This window comes from Canis lupus, chromosome 18 (genome assembly GCF_011100685.1).
Source record: "Canis lupus familiaris isolate Mischka breed German Shepherd chromosome 18, alternate assembly UU_Cfam_GSD_1.0, whole genome shotgun sequence".
NCBI lineage: Eukaryota > Metazoa > Chordata > Mammalia > Carnivora > Canidae > Canis > Canis lupus.
In genome coordinates this window covers 30,239,038-30,265,335 of record NC_049239.1, presented here as the reverse complement: position 1 = coordinate 30,265,335, position 26,298 = coordinate 30,239,038, and the positions used below count along the sequence as shown (strand labels likewise).

The 26,298-nt window shown below is 36.3% G+C and overlaps 1 long non-coding RNA gene across 1 annotated transcript; it reads right to left on the bottom strand.

Annotated features, from left to right (window-relative positions):
• Positions 1-760: 760 nt before the first annotated feature.
• LOC102151766 lies at positions 761-25,412 on the bottom strand. The gene is made up of 3 exons (XR_005372935.1): positions 24,999-25,412; positions 24,553-24,662; positions 761-1,413 (listed from the first exon to the last, which is right to left on the bottom strand). It is a non-coding gene; the product is annotated as an uncharacterized LOC102151766 (long non-coding RNA).
• Between the last annotated feature and the right edge of the window lie 886 nt (positions 25,413-26,298).

Below are 26,298 nucleotides of genomic sequence, written 5' to 3'. Positions count from 1 at the left end.
ATAGAGTTTCTTGAGGGTAATTGGAAAACCTTCCCCTTCTTTGGAACAATGATGATGGCTGATGTGACTAAAATCTGAAACATAAGAATGAGAGTGGAAGACGAGGAGAAAGGGAAGAGGAGAACTAGAAGGAGGTCAGGGTAGTGGGAGGAGAGAGAAATGTGTATCAGTGAAGAATCAATCATTGGAGGGGAATTATAAGACCTATATGGGAAGCTATTTTTTGTAGAGAAGCAAAGAAGAGTAAGAAGTTGCCTTAAATATCTGTAGGTAGGAAGAAAACCTACTCTGAATTGGGAAATAGAAAGCAATTTTTAACATGAATCCTAACACTAGGGTTATATAAGGATGGAAAACAAAGGGGGACAAGAATTTAGCAACACATTAAACACACACACACACACACACACACACACACACTAAAGAGTATATAATGATCTCACTTATGTTATATATATATATGCATATATATATATTTATAAATATATATAATCATCTCACTTAGGTAATATATATGTATAAAATTATTTTCTTACCTTCTTTGATTTTACATTAAATATTTTTATATCTTTTGGGGTGCCTAGGTGGCTGAATCAGTTAATCATCTGCCTCTAGCTCAGTTCATGGCCTCAGGGTCCTAGGATCAAGCCCCATAGAGTTCCCTGCTCAACAGAGTCTGTTTATCTTTCTCCCTCAACCCCTCCTCTCCACTCATGTTCTCTCTTTCTCTATCTCAAATAAATAAAGTCTTAAATATATATATAGGTGGGATAATGAATAGCTAATAGGCATTTTGCATGTATGTGACTTATTTATTTGCATGTGTATGTTTGTTTAAAAATATTTGATTTTATTTTACTAATTTTATCATTCTAATTATTAATATATGGGATAAAATCAGGTTTCATCCTCAAATGAAGTCTATATATTCACACATATTAGAATCTCAACAATTTTGTTTTTCCTATTGTCACATATATATTCTTTTAATCATTCCACAATTATTTATTGAATAGACACCACATTCAATGCTAGGGATATAGAAGTGAAAAGACATTTTGAAACCACATGTTAAATAAATATAAAAAGCTAAAGTTATTATAATCCTTCCTAGGTTGGTTTTAGCAGAGGTAACCATAGGTTTTTAACTACCCAGGGAATCAAAGTTGTGTTTCCATTGAACCAAAGTGAAAGAGGACCAAATCCCACAACATGTTCTTGTACATCAGTATGACTTAAAACCTCCCTTGTTGCCTACAGATGTTTTGAAATTCACGTGGTCTATACGGACAAACATTTAATATGTAAGTTCTGGAACAGATGTGTGTCTAATTGCTTCCATAAAATGAAATGTTTTGATTCTGCTTCTGCCACAGAGGAACATAGGAGATATCCTTCAGCAAAGGGCACCAGCTGAAAAACAATAAAAGAAGCTTTAAGCAGTTATCCTATGATTGGCGGCTGTCTTGCCCCCTTAGATTTCACAAAGTTCATTATTTATTAGAGCAAAGGAAAAAAAAAAAAAAAGTTCCAGCTATTATGTACCTGGTTGAAAATTAAGTGTACAAATATTTGGAAACAAAGATGATTCGGGAGACAGATTTATATTGTTCTTTGGGATATTTTTTTTTCTATTTTGTTTTTTCAAAATAAAACTGCATTTCCTGTGTGAATCAATAAGGAAAGAGGAAGAAGGCAGTGCTTCTTCACTGAGCGCTGAGAATGCTGCTCTTGCTTATTCATGCCATCTACATTGCAGTAAGCAGCTATTATGTGCTAGGCACTGAGCTCGCTGCTGAGGACAGTGGTGAAAAAGGAAGAGTCCTTCCCTCACCTGCCTCACTTGCTTCCTGTCCAATAAAAAGGGTAACCTCGATAATGCAAGTAGTAAGTGAGATGAGATAAATATTCTTTGGTTTAGAGGTAATCTCTATTGATTCTTGTCTGCAGGTAGTAGCAAAATAAGCACAACCCGTTATAGAGTTACTGTGGCCAATATAAATATTTAATCTTGCAGCTGTGCCAACTTTTATTCATATTGGATACCTAAAATTGAAGAGTCCAAGAAATTCTTAGAAATATTATTAGCTCCAAATAGGGGCACCTGGGTGGTCAGTTGGTTAACTGCCTTGAGCCCAGGTCATGATCTCAGGGTCCTAGGATCGAGCCAGGAGTCAGAGTCGGGCTCCCTGTTCAGCGGGAAGTCTACTTCTCCCTATCTCTCCACCACTCATGCTCTGTCTGTCTCTCAACTAAATAAAATCTTTAAAAAATATATTATTAGCTCTCATTCATCATCGATCTTCAACTGCAGTCATCCTTCTCTGAGCTATGTATGTGGTTAGTAAGCAGAAGAAACCACAGGGGGTACTTTCATGGTAAAGGAGGCATAAGATCCTAGACCTTAGAGGACTCCTCTACACCTTGGTATCTGTTTCTCTGTCATACCCTAAAAAATCTACTCTATAAGGGTAGGACCAATGTATGTATATTTCCTTCATCTTTATGCATCCAGAACTTAACATTGGGAACCTCTAGTCATATTGGACATGCACTAATGTGTGTTGACTAAATGATGAAATTACCTCTTTTAAAAGTGGTCATTGTAATCCGTTTGGCATCACTATACTTTGGTAAAGTGTTCAACCCTTTCTTTTGGTAACTCCTGGGGATCTGCCGCCCTTCATACTGAGGGAGGCTCTAAAACCAGGCTACTCCCCTGGATAGGATGAAACTTTCAGGGTATTCAGACACCATTCTCAGTACATTCAGAGAAGTTCAGCTTTGAGTTTGATGGCTCTATAGATGGTGGAAGATAACTAGACCTAGTGCTATTCCCTGATCTATGAAATACTTGTTTGGGGTCTGTGAGTCTAGAAAAGTATACAAATTTAGCATAAGTCTATTATTACATTATTCATATTCCTATGTTCAGAGTAGTTTTTAAAAGGTAGGAAAGATCTCTTTCTAAGATGGCATTTATTAAGGAATCAGAGGTCAAGGGTTATATTGCCACTATGTGGCAACAGTTTATCTGACATGAAGTCAACCCCCACAGGAAAGCAGAGGAGGAGAGGTGGAGACATATACTCCAAACCTTTGAACTTGATTTTAACTGTCTGAGAAGCCTAAGAGCATATTGAGTCCAGCAAAGCAGCGAAGTTAATCATGCTTCTCCCTCCAGAGGTGTCTGAGGAGACAGTCTCAGCAGCCTCTCTTCACCATTTCTTTAACAGAATGTTATAGGTTTTACCTAACGGGGTTAAACCTACCTTTTGAGACCCATTTCCATCCACTTTGACCTTTTAGAATTAGTTGTTGTCTAAATATCCTTTGTATTTTAAGTCTCTATGTTATTTTTCTTCCATGATCTATTTATTTCTTTCTCACCCCTTTTTTTTTTTTTTTTTTTAACTTGGTTTCTGCTGATGCTGACACTCCCCTCTCCCACTTTGGGTCAAACTGTCAATATAAAATGTGGGTAAACTATAGCCCTTGGTATGTAAAATATGCTAGCATTGTTATTAAATGACAAAGCAGAGCCCTCCTGGATTACTTCCTATCCTTCATTCTGTAGAGCCATCAATCACTAAGCTCTGTCAAGTTTATCTCCTAAATATTTCTTGATGTATCCCTACCCTTTTTGCATATTTACTAGTTCTCTTATTCATGCTTCCCAGTATCTGAGGAGAGCTCTTATAGACCTTACCTTGCCCACACTTCTTTCCTCGCCTTCAGGCTTATAATCCTCAATCCTCCCTCTACCTGGTGGCATCTCAGAGCCTTCAACTGAACAGCTACAGCACAACTCTGCCAATTGATATCCTCAGCCTTGGAGAAACAGGATAGGGCCTGGGGGCAAGAGAGGGGGTGAGGCAAGCAAACAACCCCTTTTCTCTATCAAGGGTGCTGCGTGAATTTTATTATTTTCAAAGAATGCCATGATGAAAACAGCATGAGGAACAAGTGCAAGAGCTAATGTAGGTTTCCACAAGTTAACATTATGTGGTATAATTTGCATATAAAATTCTAGAATTTTTAATAAGACATAGATGAACCCTCTTTGATCTTGCTTACTTCTTCAGTCACAGTTCCTGATATGCAGTTTGATTTCTTGTTGCTCAGTAAGTTTTGCAATTTTCGATGTGCACCGTATTGGCTCTTTACTGCCTTTGACCTTCTGTCTGCAATTGTCTTCCCCTGCTTGTTCCATTCAGGATCAGTTCCTTCAGAGAACTTGTCCTTTTCTTCCCAACAGCCCTGTTAGGTTACATAACCCTCCATTTTCTTTCCACAGCATTCTTGTCATCTCTCTAATTTTCTTCTTCCATATGATTTTACAGTTGCCATTTTGGGGTCTGTTTCTTCTGTGTATACAGAGTTCTTGATTCAATGTACTTCTATGTTTATTGAAAGACTACCAATCAGTATTTTCATCGATTCATCATATAGCATTCTCTGGGTGATAAATCTCAGAGATTCAGTCTTAGAGAAGTTAAGAAGACTCCTAGGTACAGATTAGATTATACATATACTATGTATTTTTTTCTAGGTTTAACTGCATATTGTTATTATGGACATTCTATTAACTGGCTGTGTTTCTAAAAGCATGCCTATAATTGCAGTGGATTGTAGTCTACAGTTTGCTGTCTATGGGCTGCATTTTGAAATAGACTGCTCTATAGGTGCTCCCACCCCTCCAGAGCATTACATTAGGGGAGTCAACTGTTTTCAGCCTGCATAGCATTAAGGCTCTTCAGTATCTTTGCTTCTTAAAATTTCTTATTCTACAGGCTTGTTGGGAAATATAACTTTAATGCTTTAGGCTTGCAAAATAACAATCATTTCACAGCAGCAATGCAACAAATGTTTGCGGTAGGTGCCTTTGCAGACCTGCAAGGCTATATACCCTATGCCTCTGAGAACTACCTTCTTCTGAAAGCCATGTCACATTACTTGAACAGCTAATTCTGACTAGGCCTGGGTTCAACATTAGACTTCATCTGAGCTGATCTACTTACTCAACTGAAATCAACATACTCAACTAGAATCTAGAATCCCGATTGAAAGATGCTTGCAACTTTGGATTTGATGAAGAGGGCCTTAATGTTCCCCTCAGTTTGACTAAACATTTGATAGATAATGTCCAGACTGTAGGCCACTGAACTCCCTTTCTGTAGAGCATTTACTTTAGAAAACTTACAACTAAAAATTCTTTTTCTGTCCCTTTAAAATATGTATGTAAGTCTTCTCCAAGCTTCTTGACAGTTTTATGACCCAGGAACATTTTTCTCAAGAACCAAAGAGCCATCCATCTATCATCAAGGAAGATCATACATGTACCTCTCAGTTTCTTTGGAGGGTGAAGAGCCTAACTTCAATGGGCACAAATTAGCAAACATAGCCAAATCACAGAGGAAAACATTTGTAGATATCCAGGAATAACTCATCATGTTCAACACACCTTATTGATCAGCCTTTCCATAAGCATTGACACATGCTTTTCCACTAGCTCAACTAGAACCCAAAAACTACTTTTGTTTCAGTGGAGTGAAAGTCAGTCTCTCTCCCCTATTACAATAGTCTTAGATAAATTAATTCTTCATTGCTTGTTTAACCTCTCCAGGGCAATTTTTCTTTGACATGCTTATGAATGCATACTGATCACTTATGAAAACAAGACCTATAAAGCAGTTATTTGACATGTGGAAGTAGAGAAAACCATTCTTCAGAATGATAAATGAGGTATATATAAAAACAGTAAGTAAGATAAGGGATAAGTTGCCATGAGTAAAAGAGAGAAAAAGAAAGGAAAGGGGAAAGAGAAAAAGAAAAGAAAAGAAAGAAGGAAGAAGAAAAAAGAAAGAAAGAAGAAAGAAAGAAAGAAAGAAAGAAAGAAAGAAACAAGAAAGAAACAAAGAAAGAACACAAAGAAAGAAAGAAAAAGAGAATAAAGGAAGAACAGAAAAGAAAAGAAAAGGAAAGAAAAGAAAAAGAAAAGAAAAGAAAAAAAGAAAGAAAGTAAAGAAAAAAGGCAAAAGAAAGAAAAAGAAAAGAAAGAAAAGAAGAAAAAATAAAGAAAAGAAAAGAAAAGAAAAGAAAAGAAAAGAAAAGAAAAGAAAAGAAAAAAAAGAGCAGTTGTCTCAGTTGCTGGTGGCTTCCTAGGACCTGGCTGCAGACCCTGGGAAGAACTTGCTACAGTTGAAATCTAGGATATCCTATATTCCTGGTTTTTTGTTTAATTATTTTCAAATGAGTTACTTGTAACCTAAAATAGTCTTGGAGACAAAAAGTCGTTTATTCAATACAGAAACATGCCGATTCAGACTATTGACAATGTGTTAACACTTTTTGGCTAGCATGCAAAATCAAGGACTGGAGTTATTGTGGGAATATGGATTTTGTCCAGTGTTTTCTCTAATATGCCTGCTTCACTTTGAGGTAATATATATTCCGTAGAACTTTCTGTCATCACTTCTAATTGTTACTTTTAAAATGTGATGTGAAGCATAATGTGATTACAGAGTCCGTAATCCTTCTGTGGAAATATGTCATTTTACTTTTCCATTTTACTGCTCCTACTCAAAGCAAAGATAATTCTTAAAGAATAATTAAAAAAAAAAAAAGGCTAGAGAAAATCAGAGCTGGGGCAGAAACACTAGAAACCCATGTGCAATGAAAAGGAATGGCAAAACAGCACATTATTTTCCCTACCCACTGAATATTACAAGCCTTTTACATTTACAACCATATAGGATAAGAATTTGTCAAAAAAGGTTGTAATTAAAAATGTGTGGTAGGGAAGGCAAGGTAAAATAACTAATAAATGTATTAAAATAAGACAGAGAAGTTAAAAGTTAACCATGCAGAAAAAAAAACAAAAACAAAAAACATGCAGGCATTCCTCTTCTGAAGAAGTCAAAAGAATTTGACATAATACACACAATGAGAATGACGATAAAAATAATAACAGATCAACTATGAAAGTTCTGTGTGAAACACGCACTAACAAAGGAAAATGAAGGCACTTTACATATATGACATGGAAACATTAGGGGGCATACTGTAAATTGAGACGTGTAAACTAGCAAGTTACAGAAAAATATGCCTACAATTATTCCTCATATGAAATAAAACACAAACATATACGGAACACCCATCTGGATGGAATTACATGTAGATACATTTAAATTAATAAAAGAATACTATGTATATTTTTATACCAATAAATATGATCATCCAGATTAAAGGGACAGTGTACAAAGACAATCTGTATTTTTTAAAGTGACCTCTTATCCAGTAGAAAAATTGAGCGGTTCAATATCCATTAAAAAACGTGAAAATGCAATCACGGGTTTAAAATTTTCCAAAAAGAAAATTCTATCAAACCTTAATATTTTGTATCATAAATGTATGATACATAAAATTAAAATAAAAGAATCTGAAGTGCTAATTTAGGTACAAAAAATTATAAATAATTACCAAATCGAATCAAAGAATTTATTAAAATAATAGTTTTAAAACATTTATCTCATAATTATAAGGGTGGCCTAACACTGAAAGAGCTATCAGTAGTATTTCACTAAGAAAGTAAAAAGACAATTTTATTATTACATTGATAGATGTTATAGATAATAAACTGATAAAATTCAATAACCATTTTCGATTGAAATAAATACCTATGAGTCAAAAATCTATAAAAAGTATTTGCCTTCGTGATATAATGAGCACTGGGTGTTATATGCAACTGTAAAATCACTAAACTCTACCTCTGAAACTAATTATATATTATATGTTAATTGATTTTTAAATTAAAAAAAATTATTTGTGGGGTGTCTGAGTGGCTCAGTCAGTTAGGTGTCTGCCTTTGTCTTAGGTCATGATTTCAGGGTCATGGGCATGAGCCCCACATCAGAGGCTCTACCCAACAGGGAGTCTGCTTCTTCCTCTCCCTCTATCTCTTTCCCCCGCTCATGCTCTCTCCCTCTCTCAAATAAATAAATAAAATCTTAAAAAAAAAAAAAGTATTTGCCTTAAAGTTGATATTGTTAGGTATAATTTTCAAAGAGCTAGAAATCATGACTCACATACATATGAAATGAATGGTCATCAAAGCTTTTTTAAATTTATTTCTTTTTTTTTAATTATTTTAAACTATTATATAATGAAAGGACAAGTAGATATCATGGCCAGTTTGGAGAGCTTTACAGATTTGGTGTATATAAACAAGGCTGGAAAAGATTTCTGGATTGGATATAAAACTTGTTTATGTCAAATAGGACCATAAACCCTTGGGGTTATCTCTTCTACCAAAGGGAAATCATTTGCATCTCTACTGTTAACAAAACATCTGGGACTTCTAATAAATAGTACACTAGGAGCTAAACTAAGGACCTCTCCCTACATAATCGTTGACCCTTGGTCCCTTATGGCATTGGAAAGATTTGCTGCTCACCTTTGTGCCTTATTTGAAAGTTTCAGATAAATTTTCTGATAATACAGAGTGTCCACTAGAACCCTCCGAAATTATCATGCTTATTTGTGACACTAAAAACATTCCAACTGATGTCAGGATCATTATTTTTCTACCTTGATTCACTGTTTTCCTACCACTATTACTGTGTTTTTATTTATTTTTATTTATTTTATTTTTTTAAAAGATTTTATTTATTTATTCATGAAAGACACTTGGAGAGAGAGAGGCAGAGACATAGGCAGAGGGAGAAGCAGGCTCCATGCAGGGAGCCTGACGTGAGACTCAATCCCAGGACTCCAGGATCAGACCCTGGGCTGAAGGCTGCGCTAAACCACTGAGCCACCCAGGGATTCCCTATTACTATGCTTTTTAGATTTCAAATTTGTGATGATTGAGTCAATGTTAGTTTTATTCTCCTCTGTATACCTAATGCCTAGGACAATAGCAAGTGCATTGTTAGGGCTCTTTATGTTTACATTAATAGACTGTATCTCCATAAGGGAAAAGCCTAGAGCTATTTAATCCACCTTTGAACATTCTTCTCATAGAGGTCCATAAATAACAGTTGAAAAAACTAATAATTTTTTTAAAGATTTTATTTATTTATTCATGAGAGATACAGAGAGAGACAGAGACCCAGGCAGAGGGAGAAGCAGGCTCCCTGTGGGGAGCCTGATGTCAGACTCGATCCCAGGACCCCAGGGTCACACCCTGAGCCCAAGGCAGATGCTCAACCACTGAGCCACCAGGTGTCCCCCCAAAATTAATAAATTTTAAAAAAGAATAAATTTTATCATTAATGCATTAAGAACTGTCCTATACAGACAGTAGATGAAACAATTAGTCCAAAGCAAAAATTAAGTGTAAGAAAAAAATTGAGTACTGAGCAAGAAGGAAATGAGAAATGAGAAATCTAAGAAATAAGCTGACATAGAATCATGCAGCAAGGAATACAAGTGAATTGCCCCAGAAAGGAAGGGACCAAACCAAGACCCAGGAAGGGTGATAAAAGAGCTCCCCTTCTTAATGGATATTCTTAAAATTATTTAATTTTATGAAAGAAAAACAAAAAAGTGTCACACACAAAAAAGAAAATTGTGTTTCTTGACCCAAACTTTTATACTTCATTTAGCAGAACAAAATCCTACAGTTAGACCCACCTTCCTTAGATGAGTTCTCTATCATCTGTTTCCAGCGTATATGATATAAACAGAAGGCAACTGATTCCTTTCCTCCACTGTCTTTTCAAATTCACATCATAGACTCTTTCTTCCTTGTGTCTTGAATAAACTCCCTAACTTCTGGCATATATTTGGATCCTGAGAATTCTTCCAAAATAAATTTGGTTTTCAAATCAGTTTCAGTCCTGCAATTAAAAATAAATGTCCAGGGGCACCAAGGTAGCTCAGTCAGTCGAGTGCCCGACTCTTGCTCTGGGCTTGGGTCATGATCTCACAATCATGAGATCGAGCCCAATGTTGGATTCTGAGCTCAGCACGGAGTCAGCTTCAGATTCTTTCTACCTCCTCCTCCCATGCTCTCTTCTCTTTTCTCTCTCTCTCTCTCTCTCTCTATCTATATATATATATTTATTTATATATTTATATATTTATATTTATATATTATATGTATTATATATTATAAATATATATTTATATATATAAAGTAAATACAATTCTTTTAAAAAATGTCTAAAATATGATTCTTCTCTACTGACTTTGCTTCTGCTTTAAGCAGAGAGGACTACAATGAAGTGGGGAAGTCAGGTCACTCCTCACTAGGCTGCCTCTGGCTTCATCAGATCTACAGCAGCAGAAGGGAGGAGAGGAAAGAGGGCTACATGATAATTACCATAGTGATTTAACATTATTGCTTTTAAATTTGAAAGTGTTCTTTCACTAAGGGCATTCTTTTGAACTTTTGGGAAAAAGAATTCCTCAATCACTGGAAATCACTCAGTTGTAAAGTTTTCAATACAAGCTGTGCCTAATCTGGCTGACTCCTTAAGACCTGTCCCCTCTCCAATCCATAATACACTTTTGAGCAGGATCCCATTTCTAAAAGATCTAATCAGAACACTTCTCTGAAGGATTCTATCACAACTCCTCAGTACCTCATTTTCTTTGGTCTTAAAATTGCTGATTTCCTGCTTGTGGTGACCTTTTTTCACTTGACTAAAAGAGTACCTGGCTGTACGTGCGACTTCATTTATGTCTTCTTCTCAGACATGGGTCAATTGCCAGTCTCTCTGACTCTTCAAATTCAGGAGACAAATACTATTTTTTTTCCGACTCTTTGAAAACACTGTAAACGAAATTTGGAGAAAGAGAACCTCTCCCCATGGTGGAGATTAAAATTCCAAGTAAATCTTAATCCAAATGAATTGTTGTTCCTGACTTCTCTAACTCTGTCCTTCTATAACCAAGAGACTACTGTTATGATAAGCCAGGATTTCTCAACAACAGCTCTACTGACATTTTGGGCTGAATAATAAATTTTTTAAATATATTTATTTATTTGATAAAGAGTAAGAGAGAGAGAGCACAAGCTGAGGGAGGAACAGAGGCAGAGGGAGAAGACGACTCCCTCCTGAGCAGGGTGCCTGATGCTGTGCTCGATCCCAGAGTCCTGGGATCATGACCTGAGCTGAAGGAAGACTCTTAACTGACTGAGCCACCCATGTGCCCTGGGCTGAATAATATTTTAATACATTATGTTTAACACATATCCTCCCTCCCCCACCTCCCCCCACTAGATGCCAGTATCAACCCAAACACTGACCACCTAAAATGTCTATAGACATTGCCAATGTCCCTTAAGAAGCAAAATTGACCTTAGTTCCAAACCACTGGCCTAAGGGACTATTGAAAATCACCTGCCTTATAAGTCCTATATGGGAGGTTTTGTACTGGATTTAGAATGTGGGCTATGTACCACTGAATGTTTTGTCTCTAAGAGTCCCATCTTAACATCCTCTGATGCCTCGTAACTAAAGTTTCTTCATCATCTCATATTCCCAGTGGTGCTTTAGCAGCCCAGGGACATCATCGTAGTGCTCACTCAAGATTGTTGCCGTGGGCGGCTGCCCTGTTGGCTTGTACCTTCATGCTGCTCAGCCATTAACCACTGGCCACATAGATCTGACTTCAGAAGTTGAGCTGTCATGTACTGAGGCCCAAGAATTGTTCAGTTTAGAAAGAATAATATTTCTTTGAAGGTGAAAATTTTAAATGACTCTGCAATGAGGGCCATTTCCAGGGAGAATAAGCCCTTTTGCACTCACATATAGCACCTTAAAACCAAGGATCTATTCTTGTAAGTACGCTTAACGTCGTACCAGTCATATATCAAAACATAACTATGGCATCAGAAAAACAAATCTGAGAACATCAGGAAATGAATCTTCCATACCTGTGCTATAGTACAAATGTGCATTTTAGACGGTTGCAATAGGATTCAGAAGAGAGTGAGTTGGGACGGGGAGCAGAGGAAAAATGTGATTGAATCATATTGTAACAGGATGAATATATATTTCTACATATATTATTATCTAAATATATTGCAGATATCTAAAATGCATATGCATTTTATTTTAAATTATTGAAAAATATATATGACACTGATATTGATTGTGGGGATTTATTAGCATTTGCACTTGAGCTCTTGAAGCCATGGCTGAGTAAGGAAAATGGCTCATTTAGGGGCTTATTTAGGTGAAACTAAAGATATATTTTGATACATTTAAAAGGCAAGTCTTATTAGAGAATGTTTATAAAAATGATTTTCAAATTTTGTCATAGTTCCTGTTTAAATGCAACTTGATCGTGTTTGTTGATCTGAATCCTCACTCATTAATTTAAACCATCAATTTAATGGCAAAGTCATGTCTTTCACAAATATAAGGTGAACATGTGTCAAAGATGTTAACTTGATGATGAATGTGGGAACCATTAAAACCAATTCAAAGGAGAATCCCGAGAAGCACACATACATAGGAAATAAATTCTGAAATGAATTTGCAAATACATTTTTTTTTAAAAAAGGCCCATCAGGGCAAAAATCACTTGCATTCCACTGGGAACAATTAATTTCCATTTTATGGGCAAAAATTACCTGTATTAATCATTTTTCTATAACTTATAAAAATTTAAAATATCTCAAAACCAATGAAAGATGTAGATAACCTGAAATGACAAGGTCCACAACAGACCCACTGACTTTTTCTTCACATTTTGAGGTCTTCCAAAATTAGTCCTGACATTTTCTAAAACTGAATACTGTATCTGTAGTTTTATATTGATCATTTATTAAATATCCTGAATTTGTGCCTTGATAATTGCTTAAATACAAAAAATAAATGGAGTTCATGTACTCTCATTGCCCTCATGAAAATAATATAATCAATTTTTTGTGTAAATTTCAATTGATGATGATGTCATAATTTTGGTAAGGGAAGCCATACTAGGACTTCATGACAAGCTTTTTGTCACGTGTAAGTGTAATCATCATACAAAACTCAGATGGAAGTGCATTAAGAATGTTTTAAGATGGCATAATAGAGTAACAAATACAGGATTAGTCCTTTACACTAGTGAAAATAATAATTTTAAATTAAATGGGCTAACAGATTTTATTTTCACATGGACATTTTGAATATTTCAAATAGTATAGTATGTTATTCAGCATATCAAATGTCAGATATTTCATTAAATAGACAATAAGTAAAAGCAACTGTATTAAACTGACATAATTTAATTCCATATACCTATGAGGGCTTATGTGTTTCCTGAAGAGAACAAGAATCTGATGCAAAATTAGAGGTAGCTATTTAGGCTCAGGTTTCTGTTCCCTTCAGGAGACTCTCCAAGTTGTTCGAATATTAACAGCACTAGAAAAAGTGGCTTAACGTTTCACAATGAGGAATGCAATGGTGTCAAATCCTTGGGTCGGAGGTTAAGAAAAAAAAAAAAAAACAATAGCAAAACAGATTTAGACTTGAAATTAGCCAAAAATAAAATTTATCTGCCTGCACAATTGTCAGGATCACAGCCGAACCGGTTGTACAGCCAAAATGTGCAATGAGGGTACCCCCTTGTGGTCAGAGGCGAAAGCAGCTTTGCAAGTGACAGTCCTAAATGCACACAGATGCAAAAATAGGATTTTAAGAGAAAATGGTCATAACAGAAGCAATATGCATTTTTAAAGATGAACATAGGTTAAAAAAAAAAAAGGAGAAAAGCCTGTCAGCTGCCCCATTTCTTCCATTCCCCAAATCAATCCCATTAGCTAAGTGCACAGATGTGTGTGTGTGTGCATGTGCATGTGTGTGTGTGTGTGTGTGTGTTACGGGGAGAGAGAGAGAGTTTCGGGACACGTAGTCACATGTATCACATACTAATACTTCACCTTTTGTTTCCTCAGATTCTGGCAGTGTTCAGTTCATGGTGTGAAATCTTTGGATTAAAACAAACCAAAACCTGCCTTTATGTATGAAGTACTTACTATTGCAGACTTCATTTCATGGTGGAGCTGCTATTTTGTTTTATTTGTTTTTTATAAATTTATTTTTATTGGTGTTCAATTTGTCAACATACAGAATAACACCCAATGCTCATCCCGTCAAGTGCCCACCTCAGTGCCTGTCACCCAGTCACCCCCACTCCCCTCCCACCTCCCCTTCCCCCACTCCTAGTTCATTTCCCAGAGTTAGGAGTCTCTCATGTTTGTTTGTTTGTTTGGTCTGTTTTTGTTTTTTTCTGCTCTAAATTTGTTGTAGAGTCTTGTGAAGCTCTTTTCTGTTTCTGTCTTTAGCATTAATGTGGCCATTAAGAATCTTCTTCCTGCATGTAACCCACTCTCTGGTATGTGCTCTGCAGACAGAGGGAAAGGCACACAAATCTATCTGGAGTTTCACTACTACTAAGTGTTAAACAGACACTGTCCTGTGTATTTGTTGTCTTCCAATGTGTGGTGTCTCCACATTTTCCCTGAAAGATTAAATTGTTTTTGGTACCTTATAAGGCACCTTATCTTATTTTATAAGATATATAGATACAGACTATATAGATGCAACAACTTTGTACGTTGTATATAAATACCATTTGCTTTCTATCATCCAAAAGTCCTCTAAGTAAATAGTTTACCAGCATTTCTGATGTTTTTCCATTTTGTTTCCCTAATTTAAATTGGTACTTGAGGGATTCCTGGGTGGCTCGGTGGTTGGGCATCTCCTTTGGCTCAGGATGTGACCCCAGGGTCCTGGGATCGAGTCCCACATCCGGCTCCCCCTGCGGGGAGCCTGCTTCTCCCTCTGCCCGTGTCTCTGCCTTTCTGTGTCTCTCATGAATAAATCAATAAAATCTTAAAAAAAAATAAATGAAATAAATAAATAAATAAATAAATGTTTACTTGAACCAGTAGTTAGGACAAAACAAACAAAATGTACCTTTTAGAATGAATTATATATTTTCTTTCTGTCTCATCTGTCACTGAGGAATTGCTATTCCATTAAAGTCACAAGTTCAAACATTGTAGAGATTAAAATAAGATAGTCTTTTTCTTATATTAATTAATAAACATAAGTACTTCTATGCTGAAAATAATTTCCTTTAAACAATATGACTACACGATTCACAGTATTTTACTGAAAGATAAAAGAAATCTTCTCCAAAGAGCCCAGCAGAGTGGCAAACACTTAATAAATGTGAAGTATATGCCATTTTTCTTCATATATATTTTTAGGTATATTTTCTTTTATCACTTCCTCATACCTCTCCAATTCTGTAAATATCAGTCACGTGGCAGATGGAAAGCTGGATTAGAAAGAGAGATAACTTTTTAAAATTGTGACCAAAATATCTTGCTTTTGTACCTTTTGCAAAGAGGCCTGGCCATGAGAGTTCATTTTTAGGGAAACACTTGGGGGCTGAGTGAGGGCTCTCACAAGCAGCAGTTTCCTTCCATTAATTATAAATACACACCCACTGATCTGGCTTATTGTATGTTTCTTTATTATTTCATGCAAGTTGCTGAACTATACGAGTTATGAAACCAGCTTTTATTACTGTGCCTTAAAACTACATGGACAGAGGGGCAGTTGCGGGGCTCAGTCAACTGTCTGCCTTGGGCTCAGCTCATGGTCTCAGGTCCTGGGGTCAAACCCCATATGGGGTTCCCTGCTGGGGGAGGGTCTGCTTCTCCCTCTCCCTCCACTCCTCTACTTCTCCCTCTCTCTCTCTCTGTTGCCTTCAAAATAAATAAATAAAATCTTAAAAAAAAAAAAACCTTACATAGAGAGGTAGCAATGAAAGAAAGTAGAATTAGTAACGTGAATAAAATTATCTTGTTACCTATAGTACGACTGACAGTAGATATATTCATCATGGCTAATCTTTTATTGCCTTGCATGGATTTGAGATCAAAGAAAAGGTCACTGAGTAAAGATAATTTTAGCAATCTCACAATGATTATCTACTCTTTTTTTTAATTATAAACTTTCAAATGGTATGTTCAGTCAAAACATAAGAAAAAAATTAAGCTCATCCTACAGGAAGGCTGTTGAACTTTTTTTTTTTTTCCCTCAAAAAAGTCAAATTAAAGAAGCTTGTCCCCCAGGCACTTTGTCACATCAATAAAATAAAGACAATTTTGTGGTACTTTTTGGCATGTTTCAACAAATATTTGAAATATAAATAATCTGTAATCCTTCTCTTTGACATTTGAAGCCCCAAGTTCTTCAATATTATCAAATCTTCAAACATAGCTAACAAGTTTGCCTGGTTCTTTTGTGAATGGTTGTGTTTTAGAGATTGTGTTAGTTGGCCAATTAGCGTTACTCTGCCCCTGTGTAACTGAAAGAGCAGTTTCTCCTCCTACCCTACTTTGACATTCTAAAAATAGGGCAATTGCATATTTTGGCATAGTTCTTTTAAAAAATCAGTGCACCTCAGTATTGAATAAAATGCTTTTATTTGCTTTGCAAAATTGAAAAAAAAAAAAACAAGGCAAATAGTTCAGCATTTAGTCTCTTTTTTTTTTCTCTGATACAATTATGTTGATTCTAAAGTACAGATTTTCTCTTAGTTCTCATGAGACATGCAATTTTGAAAACCAAAGCTTGATGGTGATACATCTCATCCTGAAAACAGGTCATTTAAAAAAAAAATGTGATTTGAACAAAAATGTGAGTCACCAATGCAGCGCTGTGAAGCACTGCTAGTGTTTGGCTCCACACCCTTCTCCCCCATCCCAGTTTTGGCTCTGAGGTCAGAAAGAAATAATCTTACTTTAATAAATTGTCCATTTCTAGCTTTTGAAATCAAGATAGATACCTATCTATGCAATGGTCAAAATAAAACAAGTAAGTTTGGACAGCAAAAGCAGTTTGGGGTTGTAATACCAACAATAGTTAGAATGCCAAGTTGTCTTTTAAAGTAAAATATACTGGGGCACCTGGGGGGCTCAGGGGTTGAGCATCTGCCTTGGGCTTGGGGCATGACCCTGGGGTCCTGGGATGGAGTTCCATTCAGGCTCCCTGCATGGAGCCTGCTTCTCACTCTGCCTGTGTCTCTGCCTCTCTCTGTGTCTCTCATGAATGAATAAATAAAATCTTTAATAAAATAAAATAAATAAAATAAAATAAAAAAATAAAAAATAAAATAATAAAATAAATAAAATAAAATAAAATAAAATAAAATAAAATAAAATAATAAAATAAATAAAATAAACCATCACCTAAAATCATGAAGAAACCCTGATAACACATACGGTATGAGAAAAAGTTGATCTTGCACACTGCATGCACAATAGTATTGCATACACAGAAAAGTTACACTTTAATATTTGAATAAATGAACACTCCACAAAAAGTGTCAGCACTAATTACTTCTTTATTTTCTATAATTCTTCAACCAGAAAGAGTTTTGCAGAGATTTACTTTGTATGGGTGTGTGTATTTTGTCCATGTGTTTAGAGAGTGCCATTGTTTTTTGCTGTTTTATTTTCTCAGTAGAAATGTGTATTATGTTGTTGAGTATACTCTTCAAACCACACACCCGGCGGCATTTGTAAAATGGTCTCGTAGAGCTGCATTGTTTAACCTACATAAACGTAGCTCTGTAGGATTATTTTAGACTATATATTATATATATATATTACATATGTTAATTTTATATGTGCTGTAATTGTCTAAATGTTTACTCCACAAAATTGTTACAATAGAAATTTTGTCCGTTCTTCTCGTCTTCAAGCAATATGCTTTTTATTTTGGTGTTAAGAGTTTTTTTAAGGTTCTCCTAAACTTTTAAAAAGCCCTGCTTTGGTATACAGTTGTTTTTTTGTTTTTTTTTTTAATTAACTTACATATGACTTCTGGTTATAGAACTACTGTGCACATTTGTCAAGAGAGTAATTGATAATGTATTCAAAACTATGATTCCTTATTTAGAGTTATTATTATTTAGGAGTTATGACTCTCTGGTCCTTATCCTCCTGGTACTTGTATGGCTTTTGAAAACTGGGGTATTCCAAAGGTTTGCTTAGATACTGTTTTCTTCCCCAGGGTTAGGAAGCATGAGGCCAGGGTGCTGTAACCTCACACACCCTGCCCCTCATGAGATATCCCTGACCGCTGAACCCCTTTGTACTGAGCCTTTTAACAAAGCTGATCTAACAGCTATTCCTGAGTCTCAGCTGGCAAGAGAGCTGAGATCTATTGATTATCCTTTTTATCCTTTTTTTTTTTTTAAATTTCCCCCAAACGCTATGCCTTTATTAAATGAATCCCCCCCCTCCCCCCCCAGTCCTAAGGTTTCATGTTCTGTAGGGCTGGATTTCCAACAGATAAGATGTAAAGCTGGAGCACAGGTTTCCATATACTTGTTTTCCAATAAAATAAGGGCTTTATTGAAAATCACGACAATGAAAATACTTAAAATATGGGGTAAAATTTGAAAGTATAAACAAGTTGTTGAAATGGTCACCATGCCTCTTTGCAGCCCTTCTCCTCTGATGACAACCCATGTATACCTCTCTACCCTTTGCAGTGTGGGCTGTGCCCTCTGTCCCTGCGCACCTGGAAATCTGCCTCAGCACCTCCACATACGCGAATAAGTGGCATAAATCCAATCCCCAAAGCAGTGGTGAGTAAGTGCTTCCTTGAGAACACAGAAGCAAGTTACAACCCACAGCACAGAAATAAATCAAAGTTCTGCCAAACGTACCTCTGCTTTCTCTTTCTCCCACTTTCTATTCTTCTTTCTCTATTTCAAAGGATCTCCCACTCCTGTCCCCAAACTCCCTCTATCCTGTATCTCTATGCAACTTGTTCAGCCTCCCTCAGCTTCCAGTATCTTTTTCCCCCCTAATCCTCCTTCTTATGTAAAACAATTTAATCCTGCCAAAAATCTCTCCAATTTGCATTCTTACACCCTCACTTAGAGAAATTGGGATCTTCAGAAGCTATCACTTTTTTTAGAGGTAAAATGAATTCTAACAATATGTGGGTGTTTGCCCTTGCACGCATTCTTTGATCTGTCGCATACCGATCATCCTACAATTATAAAGAGCTATCACGCCCTGGAGAGCGATGTTTCCTTGCTAGCATTTATCAGTGTATACTGAGGAGAATCCTTCATGCAAAGACAGAGTTGCCATCATGTCACTCATCCGTCCTGGAAGCTGTTAAACCCCAGTGGGACCACGGTTTGGACCTACCTCTATGACCTCTTCAGGCTTTGTGATTGGTCTTCCTAGTTAGACTCTAGTCCCTTCTTTTTCTTTTATGTCTGACTGTACAGAAGCTGATTCTCATTCTTTATCCATCACCCTTGCTCTCTGAATTGCTGAGCATCAACTTTTTCCATAATGCTTGGAGACATTTTACTCTTTCAATGGATCCAGACTTTGGCTTGCTGGCTCAGATTATGCATTTCAGCCCATTTCAACAGTTTAGGCTGACAGGTTAGCTAGAAAGACCAGGGAAGTACACCAGCCCACAAGGAAAGAAATATTTATCTAAATATTACTAATTTTTAAAATATGCTTAGCTTTCTAAAATAACAAATGCCTAAGTCATATAGGGTTTGCTCACTTACCTCTAAGACACTGTATCTCACTTTTATTTCCTGGATCATAGTTTTCTCATCTTGAAACTAAAGGAGTGAACTAAATAATCTTGGATGTATCTTCTAGCTATAAAATGTGATCTTTTTATTGCGCTAGTGTATGTTTAACTCTGTTAAACTAACCCTAGCCTGTTTTTTTGACAAAAAAAAAAAAGACTGACATTCTGCTTTATGCAGCTCAGGTTCAAGTACAAAGAGAGAGACAGAGATTTCCAATTTCTCTGCACTAAGCTTTTCTCAGCCAGAATGAAGTCATTTCATGATTTTCTACATGTCTGTACCTGTCCAACTCCATGCGCTTTGAAGTCAGTATCTCTATTTCATAAAAGAATCATTTGTTTTACTAGGAACTATCAACTTCCTATTTGTTCCATATCGGTCTACAAAGACCAAATTTCTTAAAAGATCAAGACTCCTATTTTTGTAGAATATTCAAAACACAATAGAGGAGAAAATATCTGTTGACTTTTAAAACAAACTTTTTTTTTCCATACTATCAGATATTATTGTTTGGCTCTTGTTATCCTTTTTTAAGCTTCTATTCATAAAGGCCTGAGGAAAATGACATTTATGCATGTATTGCTTTGTATTAAGGCAGAGCTATTCATTCTTCCTCTAAAGCTATTCTCTGTGCATTGCCGCCTCTTCTTAAATTGTAAATCCTAGGGCCTCTTCTTTCTCTCTCTTTTTTTTAATTCCATCCAACTCTCTTTTGCCAAAAACCTGTCACTTTTAGCTTCACCTCACCTGTAACACTCTGCCCCTTCTTCGCAGCTTCTACTGTGGCTGTCTCCCATGTGTCCGTCTCAGAATTCCTACATCACTGCCAGTCACACTTCATGTTGATGACACTGACAGTGATTGCTCCCTGTGTATAAATAGAAAAAAAGGAAGAGCCCACCACCAAACATCACTTCTCGAAAGGCTGTAGCCAATAATTGAAATCCAGTTGCATTTGCAGCGTGGTAATTCTAGAATTTCAAAAAGAGGGCTCCTTGCTGATAGCTTTATGCCAGGCTGATCTGTCTGACACTGTTATTTCCCAGAAGTTTACCTGTCTGACACCTTGTGTAGAGCTGTTCTGTGGCAAGAGTGCACATCTGCACTTGAACCAGGAGGGATGGAATTAAACTTACTGCAAATAAGAATTTATTTATTTATTCGACAGCTGTTACAAAGATAAGGTCATGCCTGTATAGCTGTGCTTCAATTAATGAAACCTGATCACACATCTGAATTAGAGGATGCGCTTTTGCAGTATGGAAGGGATTATTCATATCACAAAAGAATTCACTGCAGGGTTCCGTGAAAAAGTAGCTATTACTTTTAAAATGATTTTTCAGTTCAATTCAAATGCTAAAACACCAGTGTTCTAAGATCACATAGATTGAGGTCGCCCCACCCTTTGTTTCAACTATATATATATATATATATTTTTTTTTTAAGATTTTATCTATTTATTCATGAGAGACACACACAGAGAGAGAGAGAGGCAGAAACACAGGCAGAGGGAGAAGCAGGCTCCATGCAGGGAGCCCTATGTGGGACTCAATCCCGGGTCTCCAGGATCATGCCCTGGGCCGAAGGCAGGTGCTAAACCGCTGAGCCATCGGGGCTGTCCAAGTTTCAACTATATTTTATTAGCTATATACACAACCGGCATATATATATATATATATATGCAATAAATATACATATAAATATTTGTATTTATATAAAAATATAAATATATATTATTATATATTCATATATATTATATACTATTTATATATATAAAATATATGCAAGCATAACTCAGAGGTATTGCAGGTTTGGTTTCAGACCATCACAATAAAGTGAATAGTGCAATAAAGTGAGTCAAATGAATTTTCTAGTTTCCCAGTGCATATAAAAGTTATGTTTACACTAAACTGTATTCTGTTATGTATGCAAAGGCAGTATGTCTAAAAAACCATGTACATACCTTTATTAAAAATACTTTCTTGCTAGAAAGTGTTTGCTATCGCCTAAGCTCTCAGCAAGTCATAATCTTTTAGCTAGCGGGGAGGGTGCTGCTTCAGTGGTGATGGCTGCTGACTGACCAGAGTGGTGGGCGCTGAAGGCTGGGGTGGCTCCGGCAATTTCTTAAAATAAGACAACAGTGAAGTTCACCACATCCGTTGACTCTTCCTTTCGCGAACAACTTCTTCGTAGCATGTGATTCTGTTTGATAGTATTTTACCCACAGTAGAACTTCTTCCAAATTGGAGTCAGTCAGTCCTCTTAAACCCTGCCACTGCTCTATCAGCTAAGTTTATGGAATACTCTAAATCCTTTGTTGTCATGTCAACAGTCTTCACAGCATTTTCACCAGGAGTAGAATCTCTCTCAAGAAACCACTTTTTTGGCTCTTCTGTAAGAAACTACTCTTCAGCCATTTAACTTTTGTCATGAGATTGCAGTAATTCAGCTACATCTTTAGGCTTTATTTCTAATTCCAATTTTCTTGCTATGTCCACCACATCTGCAGTTACTGCCTCCCCTGAAGTTGTGAACCCCTCAAGGTCATCCTTGAGGGTTAGAACCAACTTCTTCCAAACTCCTGTGAATGTGGATGTTTTCACCCCTTCTCCTGAATCACAGATGTCCTTCATGACATCTAGAAAGGCACATCCTTTTCAGAAGGTTTTCAGTTTAAAGTCAAACCACTCCTTTGATCCATGGGCCACAGAATGGGTGTTTTATTAAGAGCATGAAGATAATATCCATCTCATTGTACATTCCCATTGAGCCCTTTGGTGACAAGGTGCATTGTCAGTGAGCAGTCATATTTTGAAAGGATCTTTTTTTTGAACAGTAGGTCTCAATGTTGTAAACAGATGTGCTGGCCTCCAGGCCTAGTTCCATTTTTCGAGTGTGGGCAGAGGAGATTTAGCATAATTCTGAAGGGAGTCCCAAGATTTTCAGAATGGTAGTGATCATTGGCTTCTACTAAAAACCACCAGCTGCATTTGTCCCTAATAAGAGATTCAGTCTGTCCTTTGAAGCTTGGAAACCACGCATTGACTTTTTCTCTCTAGCTATGGAAGTCCTAGACAGCATCTTCTGACAGAAGACTATTCCATCTGCATTAAAAATCTGTGGTTTAATGTAACCACCCTTCATTAATTATTTTAGCTAGATTTTCTAGAGAACTTGCTGCAGAACCAGGAACAAAGTAAAAGTGTGGGAATCAGATCTCTGAATTACTTTTATTTATGAGAGCAGCATTAGTAAACTTAATTAAATAATTTAATTTAATTAATTAAATTTCACACTCAGGAAAGAAATTTTCATGAGATCCTATAATTAAACGGGTACAAGGGGGAAATTTACAAAAAATGTTCTAAGCTTCTGTGAATTAAAGTTTTACAGTGATCTTTAAAGTTTCTTCATTTGCTGTTTTCACTGGGTTCCTTGAATCTAGATTTCTTGGTTGAGTGTGGATTTCAAATAAACTCTTTGAAAAGGACATAGTTTTATGGAATTAGCTATACTGCATTTTAAATCTCAACACTGTGTACAGTGTTTCCTTGGAGAAGAAATGGCCTTATTCTAAGGTCATTTTGTCATTATAAAAGATGCATTCTCCGAATTGTTTCCAACAAAGACTTGGCTTTTAATAAATTTAATTATCTAAGAAATAAAAGTAAGGGGATGGTTAAACTGCACTGCTTATCATTGATGCTTTTGAAAAAAATGAAAATACTGAAGGACTTGGAGTGGGCTATCTGGCTTACAGTTACAACTCTGCTACTAGGAAAAAAAAATGTCACCCTAAAAAGTTACCTTAAAATATCTGGACCTTATTCTCCATGTGAGTTAAGTGAGGGTTATACCAACCCTACTCAGCTCACAGAATTCAGTGATGACAATTAGAAAACTGATTTGAAACCATTTGAAAGTACAAAAATAATTTCTCAGTAGTCTGATACAAGAAAAAATTATTTTAATATCTATTTAAAGAGAGGAACAAGCACCAGTGCATCTTAGGTCCTTAATAGGAACATATAGAATAATTTTGATCTTAAGAAGATTTTAGCACTTTATCACTATGAGTCGCTTTTGACGTATGGAGCTATTACTATCCACTAAATACCCTCTCTGCAACTTGAATCTAAAAAACAGAAGCCTCATTTATTTCCACAATCCCCTATATGTATAAAAATTGGTAGGAAGTAATATCATATAGGCGTATTTTTGGGGGTCTCAGAATTTTATCACAGTTCACCTAAAACATAGGCTCTGCAAATAAATACACAAATTAAAGGGACCTTCCTTGACAGAGAAGTCAAACTCCTTCCCCCAAAGCAAACAAAACACTTTTCCAGGGACAATAGATGGGATTGTTGATGAGTTCATCCTTCTATAATTTTCTTCCATTGTTTCCTGTTTACTTATAAATTAAATGTCCTGATTGACGGGGCATGTTGTCCTTGAGATTAACCTCAATTGGTTAGAACATGTTGCCTGAAAAGCCAGAGATAAGAGTTTACGGCACCAAAAGAGCCAGATGGCTTTTCACTATTCCATAGCTTGAGTGGGTCAGAACAATACCATCAACTCTCAGGAAGTAGGTCACATTCATGGCCTGCCAATGCTGATCAATGGCATCTACACAGTATGCAGGAATGTCACATGTCCAGTTTCTCATTGTTCCCCACCCTGCTCTTGGACTTTACATACATCTTCATAGGCTTTCCTCAAGGTGCATGTGTAAATGTGTATGTATACAGATATAATGTGTAAATGTGTGCGTGTACAGATATAATTTACAGGTGTAAATAGCATGCCTCCTTACAGCCATCTCTTCTCCAAATATTAGTAAAAATCTAAGTCATGTCATCTCATGAGGGAAAATGAAAATAAAACTTGAACATCATTCATTTCAATTTCAACAATCCTCCAAAGGTGATGTAAGGAAGAAATTAGTACCTGCAGTGTGTTAACCAGGCTCTTCAAGTTGCATGGACCTTGGTACATTCAGGATCTTCCCAGCATTGATGTGGGTCTTTGGGACAACTTCTTCTTTTTGTACCAGGGTCCTGAAAACAAATGCCACTTTACACAAGAAACTTTCTCCTGCATTATAAAGTTATATCTCCAAGTATTGGGGCCCTATAAGCCTTAAATGTAAAACAAGCTGATAGAAATTGACTATAAATATGCAGAACAGCTAGATGCTAAGTGAAAAGACTGTGTTTGAATTGAGGGCATAATGGGCTTTTGGCTATATAATTTGAAATATATTGCCTGTGCCTAGATATCCCAATAATCCCTAAATACCTGGGTATTCGATTTAGTTATTGTCAGGAATACAAACGCCTTATGGTCATAACTTTAGGACAGCCTAGGTAACACATTAGGTCCCCAGTGTTTACCTTTCTGTTGTACCTGTATGATCAGTTATCCTCTCGTGTACAAGTCAGTAACCGGATTAGGCAGTTATAAACAGTTATAAACACTCGATTAAGAGTAAAGTGACTATATGAAGAGAGTAATCTTTTAATAAGAGTTCACTCTCTTTGATCAGAAATCCAAAAGTAGGTGGATTCTGGCTTTGGTTCAGCAGTTACTTTAATATGTTACATCTGTGGCTTGCATAGTAGTCTTGGCCTTTCTCTCCTGCTCATAATATGGCTGCTAACCGTTAAGCCAAGACACCAACATTCTAGGTAACAGGAAGAAGAAAACAATTAAGGCCAAAAGGGCTTTCTGATCATCTCTATCCTTCCACTTCTGTTACTATTTCATTGTCCACACATGTCCACAAGAAAACTGAGAAATAGGACTATTTAACTGGGCACATTGCCACCTATGATAACTGTGTGTGATGGGGGTGGTGGTGAAGAGGGTTCTCTTAGAAGGAAGGAGAAAATCATGATGGTTAGACAATTAGTCTTCTGTGCCATTCAGCCAAACCTAATGAAAGGCCCTGATTTGTTAGCCAAAAATACTAACGGAACACAGCTTGCCTATGCGACCTTCATGCACTGCTTGGATTAGGAAAGCTCCAGCCTTCGATGGCACGATTGTCTTGGAGTCTCTCCTTTCTTCATCAATGGCTCAAGGAAAAGCAGGAGGCAATAATCAAGTTTGTAATTGTTTTATCTATACCCTGTGCATTCATTAAAGATCTCCATTGAAATGTCACTCAATTGGAACAAAAGGGGGTTCTTCTCAGCTGAAACTTCGAACTAGATACATTGTCCTGTATTGATCTAACATATTTAATTGATAAATGTTTTTTTTTTCAATAAGAACAACGGAGCAATAAGAGAGAGTTCCCAAATTTCAGAAACGCTTCCTAAAAGTGAAGCACAATACAGCAGCATTAAAGATCTTTGAAGCAGGGCAGTAGTGTAGTGATACGGTATATTTTTATGAGCCTACAACCTGTTTGTCTTGCTCCCTGTCTTAGCCCACTCTCCTCTTGCATCGATGTGGGGATTCAGTGACTCTGATGCTGTTTTTAAAATCAATTTCTCATATTCTTCTATTTCTATATTTTCTGTATTCATGTAAATCTAGTGTTCTATGATATGTTAAGCTCCTTTAAAAAGCAACCTAAGATCTACAGCCAAAATGTTGCAATCACTTTCCATAGAGATTGACAATTTATATTTGCATTTTTTTAAAATATTTATTTACTTGAGAGAGAATGGGGACCAGAGGGAGAGG